Source organism: Ixodes scapularis, unplaced genomic scaffold (genome assembly GCF_016920785.2).
Source record: "Ixodes scapularis isolate PalLabHiFi unplaced genomic scaffold, ASM1692078v2 PGA_scaffold4__175_contigs__length_147842914, whole genome shotgun sequence".
NCBI lineage: Eukaryota > Metazoa > Arthropoda > Arachnida > Ixodida > Ixodidae > Ixodes > Ixodes scapularis.
In genome coordinates this window covers 35210240-35227533 of record NW_024609879.1, presented here as the reverse complement: position 1 = coordinate 35227533, position 17294 = coordinate 35210240, and positions in this window count along the sequence as shown.

Below are 17294 nucleotides of genomic sequence, written 5' to 3'. Positions count from 1 at the left end.
CGATTTGTTTTCTGTCCAGGTATATTTCCCGGTATAGACCTGTACTGCTAAACTTTTTTTTTATTTTTAAATACGGTACGTCTATTGCTTTATGCAAACTGTTTCTTTTCTCTCCTGATATATTTCCCGGTATAGACCCTGATTTTTAAAAGTTTTTTTTTTTCCTTTTTTTTTAATGCGGTACGTTGTTTGGTTTCGGCAAATGGTTTCTCTTCTTTCCCGGTATATCTCCCAGTATAAACCTAGTCTGATAAACCGTTTTTGTTTGATACGGTACGTTTCCTGGTATATTCAAACCGTTTTTCAGATTCCCGGTTTGTTTCTCATACTGTTATCATACTGGTTTTTTCGGTAGGGTTGTCTTCGCTTTGGGGGCGGGGACAACGAATTCGGCGCAGAAAACAAGGACAAGGGAGAGACAAAACACGGCCACATGTTTGTGTCCCTCTTTCGACCTCATCGTTTGCGCTGAATTTGCTGTCATTAATTGCCGACAAGCGTAATTCTTAACCCTTTCATACCGAAAAAAAAAACTGTATGAAGTTTATCACGGTAACATTCAAACTGAATTACCGAACCGGGAATCTTACTGTAAACTACGCATACCCTGACCAAACCGTATTCTGAATGCATACCGTAGTTTGAACTGCAATACTGTATACCGTAAATTGATCCATGTTTAAACCGTGTGGCCGGTGCACACCATAATCTACTCTGGACTACTCTATACCGTACAATGAGCTGTGCTGCCCTACTGAGAAAAAATATAATTGGTATACAAGTTGACCCGTTTTAGTCATATGATGCTATGGATATACGGGGCTCGTATGCAAACATGTCGCGCACAGGAGCACCTGACCTGACATGGGCCGACCTGTTATGCGGGTCGACCCGTTCTGCAGGTCCTCCCGTGATGCAAGTCTACCCGTACAATTTATTTTCAGAAAAACGTGAGCCAGCACGTCTGCCCTTTGTATTGCGAGGCTGTCCACTGAAATGAAACAACGTCAACCTCCCTGAAAAGAGCATGCAGGATGAAATAAAAGAATGACTAGAAAGGGTACACAGTCGATGAAACAGATATATTGCATGCATGACAAAGCAGATAACACAGCACCGTCATTACATCAACAATAAAACTGAGTTAGCTCCCCTAAGTAGCTTAAAAGGGCAGCTACCGGTTGATATCTTGAAGTTGCTCCGCGAGATGCTCGTTCATGAGACCCTACCGTTTCCTAGGCGACACATCCAAGTCCATTTGCCCGATGTTCATGCCAAAGGCATCTGAAAATAAAAAAAGCATTAGAATTGTCCATATGCACTGCTGTTAAGTTAAACCCGTTTATATCGAGCTCCCAAAACGTCTACCAGTGCGATATAGTGGCTGATTCTTTATAAAAGTTTTAATGAATTTAACAACGAACAAACACGCCACATTTCGAAACGTTGTTTACCCTTGAAGGAGCGTCTGTCCGTCATTGAGGGACGCTCCACGCGGCTGTTTAATAATAATAATAATAATAATAATATTTTTATTACATGACAAGAAAAAGGTACAGAATCAGGCCTGCCAAAGCCACATCGGGCTTGTCTGGCAGCGCCTGGCAGTCAGTGAAACGAAACTGCACAAATATAATCAGCAAAAAATGAAACACAAACAAAACATAACATCCGTTAAACAGTATTAAAAACTAGTACTTCTTAAGGCTTTTTTAAGCTTGTATTTTGTTTTTATATTATGAATTTCAGAAGGAAGTTTGTTGAAAATTGCTGGCACGTAATACTTACGAATTCGTTTTCCAAATTTTGTTGAGCATCGAGGTATACAATAAGGGTATTTGGGTCTAAGATAACGCGACGGAATGTACGGGGTTTTAAATTGGGTAGCCCAATAGTGCCTATGAACAATAGTTTCTATCAGAAGCGAGCTGAAGTTAGGAAAACCCAATATTTTAAATACATCGACATCATTCTCTAGACACAGGTCATATGAAATATTTTTTAACAGAGAACGTAAAAGGCAGTTAATTCTATCTTGCCAGCGAAGAGCACAATGACCGTAAACGGTCACACCATACCGAAGCACACTGTATACAAGGGCATGAACAACAACTTTCCGTACCGAAAGGGGCATAAAATATCTGATATTATACAATATATAACATACTGCACGAAGTTTCTTACAAATATGCAAAATATGAGAATTCCACGCTAGGTCGCTGTCAAAAAACACGCCAAGGTATTTCACAGAAGATGAATATTTTACAGGTATACAATCACAATGCAAACAATCTGTCGTATGCAACAATAAAGGATTTGTTAGAGAAACTTTCTTTAGAGGGTTGTGGAAACAAATGAGTTGAGTTTTAGAAGCATTAATTAAAATTAAATTAGCTGCAAACCAGTCCATAGCTTTAATAGCTGCAGACTGTAAAATAGAGATAACTTCTAAAGAGGTGGACGCTTTGGCTAACAGGACAGTATCATCGGCATACTGAAATAAAGAAATTGGCACAGCTTTATACAGGTCATTAACGTAAATATTAAATAAAAGCGGACTTAAGATTGAACCCTGTGGGACACCAGCTTTGATAAGAGAAAAGTCGCTTTGAAACTGTCCAACAGATACACACTGACGCCTATCTCGCAGAAAGTTCTCCAACAGGCGTAGGAAAGAACCCCGGAAACCTAACATTGAAAGCTTTGTCAGTAAAATACGGTGGCAAACCCCATCAAATGCCTTGCTAACGTCCAAAAAAGGCGCACAGGCCACTTGATTGTGCTCAAAAGATGAATTAACCTCATCAGAAAAATCTTCCAGGAGCATTTGGGTACCTCGACCTTGTAAAAATCCGTACTGATAGGGTGAGAGAATATTGTGTTTATCTAAAAAGCTTGTCATGACTCCCCACAGATGTTTTTCTAATATCTTAGCAAGACAAGGTAAGATCGAAATTGGACGGTAATTTTCTACATTATTTCGCGTTCCACCCTTGAACAACGGAATGACCAGCGCAGTTTTCATCTTTAACGGGATGATGCCATTAGAGATCACATTATTCAAGAGAGAGAGCAAAACCGTTTTAATTATTTCGTAATTTCTGCGCAAATCATTAACTGAGATGCCGTCGATCCCAGGGGATTTGTTGGGTTTCAGACTAAAAAGCAGCGATTTAAGATCGTTTTCAGTAAGAAAAGGTAGGTAAGCCGAGCCCAATACACTGTCCTGTAATGTACAATAGTCTGGATGCTGCCTCTCGACTCCTGATACTTCAGAAAAAAACTTGTTGAAATCTTCGACTGCAGTCTGCCTATCAGTAGTAAAGTTTGAGAGAGCAGAACTATCTTTATTAGTAACAGATGTCTTTGCACCACTAAGACTATTAACAAGCGACCAAGTTTTCTTGATGTCAAAACGAGCGTCTCTAAATTTATTTCTAAAGTACTTTCGTTTAGCTAGACGAATCATAGCATTCACCTTGTTCCTAGATTGCTTGAAGTTCAACCGCAGCGAAACACAACCGGGAGATCGCTTTGACTGGGCCCAGAGCAAGTCTTTTTCTTTTATTGCTACGAGAATCTCGGACGACATCCATTTCTGGTCTTGTTTCCGCTGCTTAATTTTTACCATACGAGTAGCCGCCCGTTTAAAAAGATTCATCTGAGCTACAAACTGCTCGTAAATATCACCTGGAGACACAGCTAGTAAAAAAGAATTCCAGTCATGCTCCGCTATAAGTTTATCAAAGAGCCTAGGCTCAACAATTGAAAATTCTTTCTCAGAGATGATAGTAGTCGACGTTTGCGGTTGTGTTAACGAGCAACAAACAAAATAATGATCGGCAAGTTTAGTTTCTATGACCGCCGATTGTACGATAAAGTTCTGTGCTCGAACATTTATATGGTCGATACTGGATATCACCAGCTGTCCAGATAAGAATTCTTCACGCGTGGCTTTGTTGATTGTGGTTTTGATTCCCCATTTAGACAAGACGTCCAGATAGTCTGCAACCATAGTCATTGTAGGCCGAAGAATATTAATGTTTATATCGCCATTTATACATATTAGATCATCACATGACAGGGAAGACAAAGCTGAGTCAAGCTCAACCAAAAACAGTCGCCCGTTGCAACATGGGGGACGATAAATTGAAAAGAGAACAAGCGATAACGAAGGGGCGCTTACGCGCAACACAACCACTTCCGCTTGGTTGAAAGGAAAAAAAAAGCTCTGTCACAGACCAGATATCTTTGACAAACACAGCCACACCCCCTCCTCTTCCCACTGGACGGGTGTAAGAGAACAGCCGATAGCCTGGTATCGTGTATTTAGACAAACAATTCGAACCAACATTAATCTCAGTCAGTACAAAAACATAAAGAAAAGTACAAAAAGGGGATATTAAAGCAAGAAAATGATCCCAGTGTTTGCGTATACTACGAATGTTCACATGGGTAATACGGAACCCATTACTTCTAGAATCTGTAAAAAAACTGTTAACTTCCGTAAAGGAAGCACAAGTGCGAAAATCACAATCCATGCCTTAATTCTGTCGGGATCCGACGACGTCTCAGTTTATCAGACCAAGATCGAATTCGCAACCTATTCTAACAGAGGGGGCTTGTTCTTGCCGCTTTGCAAATATCTTCCCATTTCGGACCCAGACGAACTTGAAGTTCTTTTCCTTTCCCCTTGTACGGGCCTTCCAAAACAAGTTTCGGTTTATCTGGGTTAGGTTCTCGTTGAAGTAAAGCTCAGGTAAGTCCTTACTTTGCGCGAGCGCGCGCAGCCTGCCACGTGCCCTCATCCATGTCTCTCGCACCGCCGCAGAAGAAAACCTAACTAAAACCGGGGCAATCTTGTCCTTTTTACCGGGAAGTCTGTGTACCGCAAGAACATACAAGGTCTGGAAAGATGCGATTTCCAGCTTTGCCGCAAGATCGCAGACGTATTGTTGGAGATCTTCACCAACACTCTCCGGAATTCCATGGACCTCTAGATTAGGTAACCGGTTGTACTGCTCAGCCTCATTCAGGTCCAACTGCAGCCGGCCGATATGTGCAGCATGCTCAGATATTGTGTTTTTCAGCTCGGTCACCTCCGTCCTGAGGTCTTTTGTTTCCCTCTTATTTGTAGTCAACTCGGCAAGTAACTCGTCATATTGGCGAGAGGTAAATTCAACAGAGCTTTTCAACTCCTCCACAGTTACTTTTAACTCTGCGAATGTAGTCTTCAAGGTCAGCAGATCATCTACCTTTGCTGGAAGTGGAAGCAGACTGTCCACTTTGTCTCTAAGAGAGAGTAGCTGGTCCAGTTTTTCATTCACAGTAGAAAAATCTGCCGAAAAACTTGCATCCTCCGGCTGTTGGTAGTCCGCACTCGACATTGACGCGGCCACTCCCCCCCCAGCCCTACATGTTCGACAGCGCCACTTTCTACGCTTTTTTGATCCCATACCCGAAAACGTAGCCTCCGCCATACCCGAACAAGTGTTACCTATATGGTAAGGGAGCAAACATTCTGAACACGTCAGAAAACGACCATCGTCGGGCATTGACTGCAAGCACGCTAAGCACTCCTTTTCGGACATCATAAGCCGTGCATTCGCAAAAAAGCAAGAAGTGCCAACAGTTGCAGCCGGTGGCAGATGTACAGGAATATACGGAAACGTAGAGCAAAATTAACGCTCACCTGTACAAAGAAGAATACAGTGTCATTCACTGCACTACAGTTCGCTACCGACTGCGAAGATGGTCGTGCTGCAACGTCCTTTATCTTCTGTCAGGGAGCCAGGAGAGCGCCGATCACCACGGAACCTTGCGGTGCGTAGTTGAAGCTGAAGCCCCGACTAGGGATTACTATCGATAGGGCCAGCCGTGCAGTTCCGTCGAACGTAGATTACAGATGGACGATCTTGGCTACCCGCTGAATCGCAGTTGCTTGGTGGATCGCAGCGTATCAGGAACTGTACAAAGAAGAATACAGTGTCATTCACTGCACTACAGTTCGCCACCGACTGCGAAGATGGTCGTGCTGCAACGTCCTTTATCTTCTGTCAGGGAGCCAGGAGAGCGCCGATCACCACGGAACCTTGCGGTGCGTAGTTGAAGCTGAAGCCCCGACTAGGGATTACTATCGATAGGGTCAGCCGTGCAGTTCCGTCGAACGTAGATTACAGATGGACGATCTTGGCTACCCGCTGAATCGCAGTTGCTTGGTGGATCGCAGCGTATCAGGAACTGTACAAAGAAGAATACAGTGTCATTCACTGCACTACAGTTCGCCACCGACTGCGAAGATGGTCGTGCTGCAACGTCCTTTATCTTCTGTCAGGGAGCCAGGAGAGCGCCGATCACCACGGAACCTTGCGGTGCGTAGTTGAAGCTGAAGCCCCGACTAGGGATTACTATCGATAGGGTCAGCCGTGCAGTTCCGTCGAACGTAGATTACAGATGGACGATCTTGGCTACCCGCTGAATCGCAGTTGCTTGGTGGATCGCAGCGTATCAGGAACTGTACAAAGAAGAATACAGTGTCATTCACTGCACTACAGTTCGCCACCGACTGCGAAGATGGTCGTGCTGCAACGTCCTTTATCTTCTGTCAGGGAGCCAGGAGAGCGCTGATCACCACGGAACCTTGCGGTGCGTAGTTGAAGCTGAAGCCCCGACTAGGGATTACTATCGATAGGGCCAGCCGTGCAGTTCCGTCGAACGTAGATTACAGATGGACGATCTTGGCTACCCGCTGAATCGCAGTTGCTTGGTGGATCGCAGCGTATCAGGAACTGTACAAAGAAGAATACAGTGTCATTCACTGCACTACAGTTCGCCACCGACTGCGAAGATGGTCGTGCTGCAACGTCCTTTATCTTCTGTCAGGGAGCCAGGAGAGCGCCGATCACCACGGAACCTTGCGGTGCGTAGTTGAAGCTGAAGCCCCGACTAGGGATTACTATCGATAGGGTCAGCCGTGCAGTTCCGTCGAACGTAGATTACAGATGGACGATCTTGGCTACCCGCTGAATCGCAGTTGCTTGGTGGATCGCAGCGTATCAGGAACTGTACAAAGAAGAATACAGTGTCATTCACTGCACTACAGTTCGCCACCGACTGCGAAGATGGTCGTGCTGCAACGTCCTTTATCTTCTGTCAGGGAGCCAGGAGAGCGCTGATCACCACGGAACCTTGCGGTGCGTAGTTGAAGCTGAAGCCCCGACTAGGGATTACTATCGATAGGGTCAGCCGTGCAGTTCCGTCGAACGTAGATTACAGATGGACGATCTTGGCTACCCGCTGAATCGCAGTTGCTTGGTGGATCGCAGCGTATCAGGAACTGTACAAAGAAGAATACAGTGTCATTCACTGCACTACAGTTCGCCACCGACTGCGAAGATGGTCGTGCTGCAACGTCCTTTATCTTCTGTCAGGGAGCCAGGAGAGCGCCGATCACCACGGAACCTTGCGGTGCGTAGTTGAAGCTGAAGCCCCGACTAGGGATTACTATCGATAGGGCCAGCCGTGCAGTTCCGTCGAACGTAGATTACAGATGGACGATCTTGGCTACCCGCTGAATCGCAGTTGCTTGGTGGATCGCAGCGTATCAGGAACTGTACAAAGAAGAATACAGTGTCATTCACTGCACTACAGTTCGCCACCGACTGCGAAGATGGTCGTGCTGCAACGTCCTTTATCTTCTGTCAGGGAGCCAGGAGAGCGCCGATCACCACGGAACCTTGCGGTGCGTAGTTGAAGCTGAAGCCCCGACTAGGGATTACTATCGATAGGGTCAGCCGTGCAGTTCCGTCGAACGTAGATTACAGATGGACGATCTTGGCTACCCGCTGAATCGCAGTTGCTTGGTGGATCGCAGCGTATCAGGAACTGTACAAAGAAGAATACAGTGTCATTCACTGCACTACAGTTCGCCACCGACTGCGAAGATGGTCGTGCTGCAACGTCCTTTATCTTCTGTCAGGGAGCCAGGAGAGCGCCGATCACCACGGAACCTTGCGGTGCGTAGTTGAAGCTGAAGCCCCGACTAGGGATTACTATCGATAGGGTCAGCCGTGCAGTTCCGTCGAACGTAGATTACAGATGGACGATCTTGGCTACCCGCTGAATCGCAGTTGCTTGGTGGATCGCAGCGTATCAGGAACTGTACAAAGAAGAATACAGTGTCATTCACTGCACTACAGTTCGCCACCGACTGCGAAGATGGTCGTGCTGCAACGTCCTTTATCTTCTGTCAGGGAGCCAGGAGAGCGCTGATCACCACGGAACCTTGCGGTGCGTAGTTGAAGCTGAAGCCCCGACTAGGGATTACTATCGATAGGGCCAGCCGTGCAGTTCCGTCGAACGTAGATTACAGATGGACGATCTTGGCTACCCGCTGAATCGCAGTTGCTTGGTGGATCGCAGCGTATCAGGAACTGTACAAAGAAGAATACAGTGTCATTCACTGCACTACAGTTCGCCACCGACTGCGAAGATGGTCGTGCTGCAACGTCCTTTATCTTCTGTCAGGGAGCCAGGAGAGCGCTGATCACCACGGAACCTTGCGGTGCGTAGTTGAAGCTGAAGCCCCGACTAGGGATTACTATCGATAGGGCCAGCCGTGCAGTTCCGTCGAACGTAGATTACAGATGGACGATCTTGGCTACCCGCTGAATCGCAGTTGCTTGGTGGATCGCAGCGTATCAGGAACTGTACAAAGAAGAATACAGTGTCATTCACTGCACTACAGTTCGCCACCGACTGCGAAGATGGTCGTGCTGCAACGTCCTTTATCTTCTGTCAGGGAGCCAGGAGAGCGCCGATCACCACGGAACCTTGCGGTGCGTAGTTGAAGCTGAAGCCCCGACTAGGGATTACTATCGATAGGGCCAGCCGTGCAGTTCCGTCGAACGTAGATTACAGATGGACGATCTTGGCTACCCGCTGAATCGCAGTTGCTTGGTGGATCGCAGCGTATCAGGAACTGTACAAAGAAGAATACAGTGTCATTCACTGCACTACAGTTCGCCACCGACTGCGAAGATGGTCGTGCTGCAACGTCCTTTATCTTCTGTCAGGGAGCCAGGAGAGCGCCGATCACCACGGAACCTTGCGGTGCGTAGTTGAAGCTGAAGCCCCGACTAGGGATTACTATCGATAGGGCCAGCCGTGCAGTTCCGTCGAACGTAGATTACAGATGGACGATCTTGGCTACCCGCTGAATCGCAGTTGCTTGGTGGATCGCAGCGTATCAGGAACTGTACAAAGAAGAATACAGTGTCATTCACTGCACTACAGTTCGCCACCGACTGCGAAGATGGTCGTGCTGCAACGTCCTTTATCTTCTGTCAGGGAGCCAGGAGAGCGCCGATCACCACGGAACCTTGCGGTGCGTAGTTGAAGCTGAAGCCCCGACTAGGGATTACTATCGATAGGGCCAGCCGTGCAGTTCCGTCGAACGTAGATTACAGATGGACGATCTTGGCTACCCGCTGAATCGCAGTTGCTTGGTGGATCGCAGCGTATCAGGAACTGTACAAAGAAGAATACAGTGTCATTCACTGCACTACAGTTCGCCACCGACTGCGAAGATGGTCGTGCTGCAACGTCCTTTATCTTCTGTCAGGGAGCCAGGAGAGCGCCGATCACCACGGAACCTTGCGGTGCGTAGTTGAAGCTGAAGCCCCGACTAGGGATTACTATCGATAGGGCCAGCCGTGCAGTTCCGTCGAACGTAGATTACAGATGGACGATCTTGGCTACCCGCTGAATCGCAGTTGCTTGGTGGATCGCAGCGTATCAGGAACTGTACAAAGAAGAATACAGTGTCATTCACTGCACTACAGTTCGCCACCGACTGCGAAGATGGTCGTGCTGCAACGTCCTTTATCTTCTGTCAGGGAGCCAGGAGAGCGCCGATCACCACGGAACCTTGCGGTGCGTAGTTGAAGCTGAAGCCCCGACTAGGGATTACTATCGATAGGGCCAGCCGTGCAGTTCCGTCGAACGTAGATTACAGATGGACGATCTTGGCTACCCGCTGAATCGCAGTTGCTTGGTGGATCGCAGCGTATCAGGAACTGTACAAAGAAGAATACAGTGTCATTCACTGCACTACAGTTCGCCACCGACTGCGAAGATGGTCGTGCTGCAACGTCCTTTATCTTCTGTCAGGGAGCCAGGAGAGCGCCGATCACCACGGAACCTTGCGGTGCGTAGTTGAAGCTGAAGCCCCGACTAGGGATTACTATCGATAGGGCCAGCCGTGCAGTTCCGTCGAACGTAGATTACAGATGGACGACCTTGGCTACCCGCTGAATCGCAGTTGCTTGGTGGATCGCAGCGTATCAGGAACTGTACAAAGAAGAATACAGTGTCATTCACTGCACTACAGTTCGCCACCGACTGCGAAGATGGTCGTGCTGCAACGTCCTTTATCTTCTGTCAGGGAGCCAGGAGAGCGCTGATCACCACGGAACCTTGCGGTGCGTAGTTGAAGCTGAAGCCCCGACTAGGGATTACTATCGATAGGGCCAGCCGTGCAGTTCCGTCGAACGTAGATTACAGATGGACGATCTTGGCTACCCGCTGAATCGCAGTTGCTTGGTGGATCGCAGCGTATCAGGAACTGTACAAAGAAGAATACAGTGTCATTCACTGCACTACAGTTCGCCACCGACTGCGAAGATGGTCGTGCTGCAACGTCCTTTATCTTCTGTCAGGGAGCCAGGAGAGCGCCGATCACCACGGAACCTTGCGGTGCGTAGTTGAAGCTGAAGCCCCGACTAGGGATTACTATCGATAGGGCCAGCCGTGCAGTTCCGTCGAACGTAGATTACAGATGGACGATCTTGGCTACCCGCTGAATCGCAGTTGCTTGGTGGATCGCAGCGTATCAGGAACTGTACAAAGAAGAATACAGTGTCATTCACTGCACTACAGTTCGCCACCGACTGCGAAGATGGTCGTGCTGCAACGTCCTTTATCTTCTGTCAGGGAGCCAGGAGAGCGCCGATCACCACGGAACCTTGCGGTGCGTAGTTGAAGCTGAAGCCCCGACTAGGGATTACTATCGATAGGGCCAGCCGTGCAGTTCCGTCGAACGTAGATTACAGATGGACGATCTTGGCTACCCGCTGAATCGCAGTTGCTTGGTGGATCGCAGCGTATCAGGAACTGTACAAAGAAGAATACAGTGTCATTCACTGCACTACAGGTCGCCACCGACTGCGAAGATGGTCGTGCTGCAACGTCCTTTATCTTCTGTCAGGGAGCCAGGAGAGCGCCGATCACCACGGAACCTTGCGGTGCGTAGTTGAAGCTGAAGCCCCGACTAGGGATTACTATCGATAGGGCCAGCCGTGCAGTTCCGTCGAACGTAGATTACAGATGGACGATCTTGGCTACCCGCTGAATCGCAGTTGCTTGGTGGATCGCAGCGTATCAGGAACTGTACAAAGAAGAATACAGTGTCATTCACTGCACTACAGTTCGCCACCGACTGCGAAGATGGTCGTGCTGCAACGTCCTTTATCTTCTGTCAGGGAGCCAGGAGAGCGCTGATCACCACGGAACCTTGCGGTGCGTAGTTGAAGCTGAAGCCCCGACTAGGGATTACTATCGATAGGGCCAGCCGTGCAGTTCCGTCGAACGTAGATTACAGATGGACGATCTTGGCTACCCGCTGAATCGCAGTTGCTTGGTGGATCGCAGCGTATCAGGAACTGTACAAAGAAGAATACAGTGTCATTCACTGCACTACAGTTCGCCACCGACTGCGAAGATGGTCGTGCTGCAACGTCCTTTATCTTCTGTCAGGGAGCCAGGAGAGCGCCGATCACCACGGAACCTTGCGGTGCGTAGTTGAAGCTGAAGCCCCGACTAGGGATTACTATCGATAGGGCCAGCCGTGCAGTTCCGTCGAACGTAGATTACAGATGGACGATCTTGGCTACCCGCTGAATCGCAGTTGCTTGGTGGATCGCAGCGTATCAGGAACTGTACAAAGAAGAATACAGTGTCATTCACTGCACTACAGTTCGCCACCGACTGCGAAGATGGTCGTGCTGCAACGTCCTTTATCTTCTGTCAGGGAGCCAGGAGAGCGCCGATCACCACGGAACCTTGCGGTGCGTAGTTGAAGCTGAAGCCCCGACTAGGGATTACTATCGATAGGGCCAGCCGTGCAGTTCCGTCGAACGTAGATTACAGATGGACGATCTTGGCTACCCGCTGAATCGCAGTTGCTTGGTGGATCGCAGCGTATCAGGAACTGTACAAAGAAGAATACAGTGTCATTCACTGCACTACAGTTCGCCACCGACTGCGAAGATGGTCGTGCTGCAACGTCCTTTATCTTCTGTCAGGGAGCCAGGAGAGCGCCGATCACCACGGAACCTTGCGGTGCGTAGTTGAAGCTGAAGCCCCGACTAGGGATTACTATCGATAGGGCCAGCCGTGCAGTTCCGTCGAACGTAGATTACAGATGGACGATCTTGGCTACCCGCTGAATCGCAGTTGCTTGGTGGATCGCAGCGTATCAGGAACTGTACAAAGAAGAATACAGTGTCATTCACTGCACTACAGTTCGCCACCGACTGCGAAGATGGTCGTGCTGCAACGTCCTTTATCTTCTGTCAGGGAGCCAGGAGAGCGCCGATCACCACGGAACCTTGCGGTGCGTAGTTGAAGCTGAAGCCCCGACTAGGGATTACTATCGATAGGGCCAGCCGTGCAGTTCCGTCGAACGTAGATTACAGATGGACGATCTTGGCTACCCGCTGAATCGCAGTTGCTTGGTGGATCGCAGCGTATCAGGAACTGTACAAAGAAGAATACAGTGTCATTCACTGCACTACAGTTCGCCACCGACTGCGAAGATGGTCGTGCTGCAACGTCCTTTATCTTCTGTCAGGGAGCCAGGAGAGCGCCGATCACCACGGAACCTTGCGGTGCGTAGTTGAAGCTGAAGCCCCGACTAGGGATTACTATCGATAGGGCCAGCCGTGCAGTTCCGTCGAACGTAGATTACAGATGGACGATCTTGGCTACCCGCTGAATCGCAGTTGCTTGGTGGATCGCAGCGTATCAGGAACTGTACAAAGAAGAATACAGTGTCATTCACTGCACTACAGTTCGCCACCGACTGCGAAGATGGTCGTGCTGCAACGTCCTTTATCTTCTGTCAGGGAGCCAGGAGAGCGCTGATCACCACGGAACCTTGCGTAAGGGTGGCGATGTGGGTTAGTTGATTCATACTGACGAAAAGGCAAACAGCGCGCAGAAAACGGGGACTAGGGGAAGTGCAGACAGGACAAGCGCTGACTCTCAACTGAAATTTAATGAACCTTGCGGTGCGTAGTTGAAGCTGAAGCCCCGACTAGGGATTACTATCGATAGGGCCAGCCGTGCAGTTCCGTCGAACGTAGATTACAGATGGACGATCTTGGCTACCCGCTGAATCGCAGTTGCTTGGTGGATCGCAGCGTATCAGGAACTGTACAAAGAAGAATACAGTGTCATTCACTGCACTACAGTTCGCCACCGACTGCGAAGATGGTCGTGCTGCAACGTCCTTTATCTTCTGTCAGGGAGCCAGGAGAGCGCTGATCACCACGGAACCTTGCGTAAGGGTGGCGATGTGGGTTAGTTGATTCATACTGACGAAAAGGCAAACAGCGCGCAGAAAACGGGGACTAGGGGAAGTGCAGACAGGACAAGCGCTGACTCTCAACTGAAATTTAATGAACCTTGCGGTGCGTAGTTGAAGCTGAAGCCCCGACTAGGGATTACTATCGATAGGGCCAGCCGTGCAGTTCCGTCGAACGTAGATTACAGATGGACGATCTTGGCTACACGCTGAATCGCAGTTGCTTGGTGGATCGCAGCGTATCAGGAACTGTACAAAGAAGAATACAGTGTCATTCACTGCACTACAGTTCGCCACCGACTGCGAAGATGGTCGTGCTGCAACGTCCTTTATCTTCTGTCAGGGAGCCAGGAGAGCGCTGATCACCACGGAACCTTGCGTAAGGGTGGCGATGTGGGTTAGTTGATTCATACTGACGAAAAGGCAAACAGCGCGCAGAAAACGGGGACTAGGGGAAGTGCAGACAGGACAAGCGCTGACTCTCAACTGAAATTTAATGAACCTTGCGGTGCGTAGTTGAAGCTGAAGCCCCGACTAGGGATTACTATCGATAGGGCCAGCCGTGCAGTTCCGTCGAACGTAGATTACAGATGGACGATCTTGGCTACCCGCTGAATCGCAGTTGCTTGGTGGATCGCAGCGTATCAGGAACTGTACAAAGAAGAATACAGTGTCATTCACTGCACTACAGTTCGCCACCAGAAAGTGGGAGGCCGTACTCGTCAACGAATTGTAATGGAAGAGAGAGTGCTGGGTTAATTACTTTCCAAAACTTTTTACGTTTGTTGGTTAAAATGTTGGGGAGGTCATGAGTATAAAATTTGCTGCTCAATGACGAGATGGTCGCTAATGCTGGGTAAGTATGTGACGTTGCTGAAGAGTGAAAGGTCATTGCTTAAACATAGGTCGAGTACGTTGCTGCAGCGATTGGTAATTCTAGTGGGTTGAGTGATAACATTAGATAGGCTAAAATCTCAACAAAGGTGAATAAACTCTTGAGAAAATGCACAGCTAGAACAAATAGTAGACCAGTCAATATTTGGGTAATTCAAATCACCAAAAAGGGTAACTAAAGCGTTAGGATATTTACATGCGAGTTCAGAAAGGCATTTATACAGCTCAATAACCAAATCTCTCTTATTATCCGGCGGCCTGTAACACACACCCATTATTACGGAAGGTGTTGTGCAAAGATACACCCAAACAACTTCTAGGTCAGTGGTAAGCGGTATTAGCCGAGATGGTATATGGTCTTTTATGGCCAAAAGTACGCCCCCGATTTTTCTAGTTTTTCTATCAGACATATACACTCGAAAGTTTAGGTGCGAGGGAAATAGCTCAACGTTAGATATATCAGGGCTTAGCCACGTCTCTGTAAGTACAACAAAAGCGGCATTACACATTTCAATTACTGAAATTATTTAGTCTCTCTTTGGTATTAAGCTTCTATTGTTAGTAAATAGGATAGAATGACTTGAAGATTTGTTAGTGTTAACAGGGTGCTTTGCCGGTCGACTCCTAGAGGGCGACGAGAAAAAGCGCTGGCGTGGCTATGTGTCTTTTTCTTTAACGGCGCCAAGAGCGGCATCGAATACCTAGCACTTATCATTTATAAAAAGTTTATCATGACGCAGTCTGTAGGGCGTGCCTTTTGGCCTTGCAAAATCAAGAAGGTGACGGCGTGCGAGCCGGACAGAAATTGGGAAGTCTTCGCTGATGGTTACGCGAGTTCCTTTGAGCTTGTGGGCTGATGAAAGAACGCTGTCTTTATCTTTAAACGAAGAAAACTTTACTATTAATGGGCGACATTTCTGAGGGTCGAATGCTCCTAGGCGATGCGCCCTTTGAATCCTAGATGATTCAACTTGCACGTTTAGTTTTTCGGAGCACAAGCTAGTGACCAAGCACTCAGACTGAGCCCACGTTTCCATGTCTGCATCGGTGATGCCAAAATATAAAAGATTACAGCGACGGGATCTGCCCTCTGCATCATCGCAACGTGTTTTTAGCTGAGATATTTCGTTTAAGGCTGCAGTAAGCTGGGGTTCAGTAGTCGCAGCGCTACTAGTATCCTTCTGCTTTAGTGCGCCGAGTTCACTCGCGAGTTTGTTAAGTCGCTCTTCAAGTGTTGAAACTGTCTGTTCACTTTGTTTTTGTTTTTCTTTTAGAAGGTTTACTTCTTGTTGAAGTATAGCATGACTGTTTTTAAGTTTATCGACTGTTTCTTGTAAGCTAAGTAATTGTTCTTCTTGGGGTTTTGACATGGGACCTGGGTTCCGCTCAACATCACCAGACAACAAAAGCAGCAGAACTCTAAAAGACTCAATACAAGACTCCACGCGTCAACTACTGCTCCAGTCAAGGCTACACACTCGGGCTTGCACAGCCTTCGCAGTTAATTCATTTTGAGTCGAGACGAGTCATGTTGCCATTTACACATCCAAGATAGCAAAACCCTCAACATGTCGGCTACAAGCAGCATGATAATGATAGCCAAGAGCCATTTCGCATGTGGTTTATAAAACCTATTCAATGCATAATGCCAAACCTGCCAATTTCTGCATAGTTTAGAGCCGGGAAGGTGGATATGCAGCAAGGCACGAACCTGCGATTCTATCCACTTTGGCAGGTGCAATGGGCTTCCTTCTAGCGGCGCCATACTTTATGTTATGCTTGGCGGACTTGACCTTACCTATGACTCAGTTGAATATTTATTCTGTTAGGGAAACTCCACCTCCGAGGTAGCGCTTCAAGTGTAAACATAATCTTACATAAACATGTCCTCAAACACGTTTCAGTACAGGAATAGTGCCTGGACGCATTCCCCACTGTTGTGATTATCATCCTGTTCCTCCCATGTATTAAGAGTGATCCCAAAGTGGAAACAAATGATGTCACAAAACCAAAAATGTCATATTGTCGGATGTCGAGATCCTGGCAGTTGGTCTTCAAACTTCTGTTGAACTTGACAAGGAGGCAAAAGTGCCGCTGCCATCATGGCGTCCCAAGTTGTGACAGTGAAGTGACTGTGGACTGTGGAGGCACCAAAAAGTATGGTGCGGAAAACACACCAGATGGCTTATCCCACCTAAAATTCCTCGATGCGTTTGTCTTAGTTCCGTCAGTGGCGTCGAATTGCCTGCGTACGATGCCCGCGAAATGCTTGAAAGCAAATGGCAGGGCAGCCTTGAAATGAGAGGCACTTCGAAGGGAGTGGCAGCACAGCTCTCACTAGTAGTGGCATGCGTCATTCGCGTTCACACAATTAAGGCCGGACCGCCTGCAAGCGATTTATCGACCGACGAGACGAGCGACGGGGACAGCGACGAAGATTTCTCACTGTCGTTCGTAACGCCGCTCGGTTTTTGAATTCCAGAAAACGTCGCTCATCGCCTTGATCGCTTGCCCCGATCGCTTTCATGCGGTTTGCCTTGTAGCGCGGCTAACCGAGTGATAGCGAAAAGGTTTACCATCGCTGGTCTCGTTGCTCGCTTTATTTGGTTGTCGGCGCTTGCGAAACTCTGAAGCGTGAATTTTATCGAGGGCGTTATCCTTACTGACTGTCAGACTGATTAGAGAAGTTCGGATTCCTGTGAAATACGACCATACAATTTCTCCCTTTGCTTACGAACTGAGGGGGGAAGCTGAG